At 38.7% G+C, this 4,768-nt stretch overlaps 1 long non-coding RNA gene across 1 annotated transcript in view; it reads right to left on the minus strand.

The window, feature by feature from the left end:
* Positions 1–228: 228 nt before the first annotated feature.
* The window catches only part of LOC125481837, a 7,174-nt gene continuing 2,634 nt past the window's right edge, over positions 229–4,768 (minus strand). Inside the window, exons 2-3 of the long non-coding RNA XR_007261474.1 lie at positions 3,830–3,892; positions 229–362 (exon numbers count right to left, since the gene is read on the minus strand). This is a non-coding gene — a long non-coding RNA (uncharacterized LOC125481837). The remainder of the gene's footprint in view (positions 363–3,829; positions 3,893–4,768) is intronic.

Raw genomic sequence — 4,768 nt, forward strand, 5'->3', positions numbered from 1 at the left:
GAAAAGAATGGTTATGATAGGATTGTGAGGTGGCCTGCCAGCACTTCTCTTTTAGTATACATGAAGGCATTTCCTTGGAAAAAGGCACACAAGGACAGCCAGGAATGATGGAACCACATATCAGCATACATTAAGTATAGAAAATGGGGAAAAATATAGTAGAGAGAAACTGCATGCAAAGGCTGTGTAATTATGTACCATAAGACTACCATTCTACTGAACTTACCAGTGCATGCTCTGTTTCAAAATGTCCTTCCATCTCAGATTTAGGAAAGGGTTCATGACAATACCTGCAAAGATCAATATTTCTTCTACAGTGGATTTCATGAATGGTGAAGTTAGTTGCAGGAATGTCTCGTTGGCTGAAAGTAAAACAGAGGATATTCTAATGATGTAAAGCTGGCAATCAGAAAGAGACAGCATCTGCTCCACTTGCACATCTCAACTGCAACATGGGAGGTACACAGCTGTCAACAAAACATCAAGCAGTACCATTTAGAGAAACTCCCCAAATGTCATAATTGACAAAGACACCAATCGCTGTAAGTAAGTGAAACAAGCCAGGTAATACCATGATTGACTACCTTTGTTACAAAATAACAACTTCAACTCTATTTGCTTCTGTCTTCCTCATGAATGAGGGACTGGCATGGGGGTGCTAATGACTTGACAAAGGGGCTTGTGATTTCAAATAAACCTGGTGTCATGTGATTTCTGACTTTGTACACCTCAGGAAATAAAGAAACCAAAAAAGGGTGCTGGGCAAGACTAGAGTTTGCACTTTTGTGATGAATCCCAAATAGGCCTCTGGCAGTCGTTATTCAAAACGATTTCCCAGCAGTTGCTGTCCTTTTCTCTGTAAACTTCAAGTGTCTTTCTGTTTGCATCGCTGAATGCTCATTAATCCAGTCAAACTCTGCTCCAAACTCACTGTTAACATTTGGAGGCAGAGCCTGAGTGAATGCTCGAACCTTAGTCTGCAACAAAGGCAAATGAGATAGAGAACATCTGTTGTACTTTGTACCAAAGTTTCATAAATTCAAATCACTCTGAAGATTCTATCCACAAGATTCCAATGAGGTTGCTAGAAAATGCAAGTTTTAAAAATTTATGGTGGGATTCAATGCAGTAAGAATTCCTGTTAATGCAATCTTTGCTATCCTTCCCAGAGTAATAATGTTAGATTTAAACCAATTTGTAATAACTGAAAATAACAGGCAAAAAAATGGTTATGCATGATGGTACATCAACTGTTCTACTAAACCGAATGCTTTCAATTTACATCTTGCCATTTTTCCTAAACGCAGACATAGGGTTAATGCCCACAACAGTTTCCTATCAGAGGTAATAATTTTAATGCACACTATTTTGTCAGAAATCAATATGAAACTAACCGTAATGCAGAATTTCACTTTGCAATTTGGAAATCCAGATAAAAAAAACAAAATAACAGATGGGTGATTCTAGGAAGAAATTGTTGAAAAGAAGTCAAGGGAGGGGCAGCCTCAAGACTATTTGCATTCAGGCAATTTTTACACCCTGCAAAGATAGGGTGAAACCCAGCTTCCAATTTTCTGTAAATTCTACATAGCAAGTAAGAATGGACCTTTTCTGTGCCAATGCCATGACTTTAAATGCCAGCAGCGACTATGATGAAGCCTCACATTTGTAAATTTCCAAATACTCTACCACAGTATTTTTGTATTTTAGTGCAATTTGCTTCAATTGATTTTTTAATCGAAAATTTATTTTAAGAAACAACTGGTATCTTCTTAGGTGGAGTGTACAATCTGTTTGAGGTGTAACTGAACCAGGTCCATGTTTACAGACCAACAATACCGACAGTGGTCACTAATTGAATAATTTTATGTAATCACTGGTCTTGGCAATAACCACCACTCATTCTCTTTGATAAAATCAACAATATTCTTAGACAAATCAAAAAATTCAAACAACTCAAGACAGGCCCATAACTCAAATCTCCCACCATGTTTCATTATTAATGCAAACTGTAATAAGTTTGGTCTATCATTGATAGATGCAGAACAGGCATCCCCATTGACTGTATACACATCTTTTATGAACGTTTGTTCTGAAGCTCTGGCTCAGTGTACGACACTGGGACTGAGGATAACAATTGCACTCCTGTGTAATCTTCGCAAGAATACTGCCATTTCCTGAAACAGGTGGTGCTGACACCGAATATGGCAAGATTTGATTGATTACGCTGTTTTGTTTCACAGTGAATTGAAGATACAAAGCAATATCACTGATCCAGTAAAACACAGCTTCGTGACACATGAAAAATAATTAGCACGTTATACCTCATGGATCCTTTTAAACCAGAACTCGATTTCTTGTCCTTCTGTTGAAAGGAAAACATTTTCATTCACCAGCTTCGATCTTGTGAGCCTTTTTTCAGGATTTCACACTGCCTCACTGCATCTTTTTCTTAAAAGTAAACATTACCATTTCTCAAAATAGCTTCACTGTCTGCATTGATTGGCTTCTTGTCTAACATTCAGCCCTGTCTGCACTACAATTTCACCTGTTAACATAAGACAGACCAAAGTCATACTTTTATTGCTATAAACAGCATCAACTCAGCATCATCTATGGATCCTGTTAATGCACAGCCTCAGTTTGAATCTTGACATTCTATTGAACACAGTTTATAATTTTATTCTATTCCACCATAACAGGCCTCTCTCTTTGGCCAACACCCAAAATGCTGTGTATCTCAACCCATCTACTGCCAAAACCTTCACCTGCATCTTTGTCATTTCTTGATCCAAAGCTACCCTCTTTCAGAAACTTTAACTCATCTAAACTGGTGCTGTCCACTCCCTATCCCAAAACAGGTCTTGTATTCACTGATAGGTGACAGAATCAGAGGCTACTGGGTAACACCTACTTTAAAATTCTCATCTGAGTACTTAATTCCATTCACATCCTAACTCTCCAGCCTCACTAACTTCTCACATCAACACCTTACATATCCTCCATACCTCTCACTTAATGACAGACTGCTATTCCTTCAGCCAACATGGGGCAGCAAGTGGCTCAGTAGTTGGCATTGCTGCCTCACAGCTCCACAGATTTGGGTTCAATTGTACCCTTGGGTTATTGTCTGTGTTTAGTTTGCACTCTCTCCCCATGTCTACATGGGTTTCCTCCAGCTTCCTCCAAAGATGTGCAGGTTAGGTGGATTGGCCACGGGCAATGGAGGGATACAGGGATTGGGTAGGGACTGGGTCAGGGTGGATGCTTTTCAGAGGATCAGTGTGGACTTGATGGGCCGAATGGCCTACTTCCATACTTTAGGGATTCTGAGATTCTTTGACTCAGCAGTAAAATTCTCTAGCTAAACCTACTTACTTCTCTTGCTTTAAGATCACTCTTTGAAACCAACGTCTTTGCCCAAACTTTTAATTATGCCTATTATTTCCTATCAAGGCTTACTTCCAATAATTCACAAATAATGCTTTTGCTTTTTCTATATAATAGGGACTAAATTAGTATGTTTATAAACAATCTGTTCTTGAGGTACAAATTAGTACTTGACTAAGTTTATCAATCAGCAAGATACCAATTGCTCTCAAAACAAAATTTCATTAACAAAAGGATTCCTACCATGCCCGATATTGGTCAAGTATTGTTCTTAAAAGGTCTGACCCAATTCTCAGAAATTCCTTCAGTTGGCATGACACAGCTATTCCCTAAGCTTCACCCAGAAACCAAACTTTGAGACAGATCCAAATAACAGTAGCTTTTAAAACATGTACTTCAGCAATTTATCAAGGTAATCGTATCCAGGTTAGTCCCTTACCAGTTGGCACAGAGTCTAGTTTCCTCAGCCTGATCTTCAGACATCTTTACTCTTCTTCAAAACCTACAGAGCAAAAAAGACAATTCGTTCAGTATTTCAAAGAGATCTTACTTTCTTTACATCTTTGCAAGCAGTATGAAGAGATAAAATCAGAAGACTCAAGCCAACATCAAATGAAAAGATAGGCAGAGGAGGTCATAACTTTTTGCAACACTGACTTTCAAGCTTTAATTTCTCCTTTCACCATCAGCATTATTTTCCAGTCAAAGGAAAAACTCCAAACCTCCAATCAAAAAGAATCCAGATTGTACAACGCCATGAGTAAAGTTCATCTACTGACACTGTGGGAAAACACCTAAGACTTATTTATGAATTTCGCTAACAGGAAGGTAACACATTGTGTTAGCTCCATCCAATGCTGCCTCAAAAAGTGGAGGAGACATTAAATCCAGTACAAGACAAACCACAGGCAGAAAACTACACCCTGAGAGTGTATATGGCAAGCGCAATCATTTCAACAAGCTATGACACATACCAACAATCTATCCACAATCCTGTACAGTTCAAACTTGTTGAAAAATCTATCACCTTGCTTGAGATTCAAAGCAAGTTACTGAGAAATTGACAGATACAAATTCTATGCATACAAAATGACTTTGCAGACATGGCATCCACCTGCTGAGCTTCTGGCCAGAACCAACAATTCTACCTTACCAGAAGCTGGATGTTGGTTTAGTACAGCTACTATTCTAGTTAGCTGCAACTACATTTGCTGGTTATTCACTGACTAAAACTACCTTTATTATAGCACCAGTAACAGAAACATTCACCAGAGATAGTAGGAACTGCAGATGCTGGAAAATCTGAGATAACAAGGTGTAGAGCTGGATGAACACAGCAGGCCAAGCAGCATCATAGGAGCAGGAAGGCTGACGTTTC

The sequence above is a fragment of the Rhincodon typus genome, unplaced genomic scaffold (assembly GCF_021869965.1).
Source record: "Rhincodon typus isolate 14 unplaced genomic scaffold, sRhiTyp1.1 hic_rhity00003785, whole genome shotgun sequence".
Lineage (NCBI taxonomy): Eukaryota > Metazoa > Chordata > Chondrichthyes > Orectolobiformes > Rhincodontidae > Rhincodon > Rhincodon typus.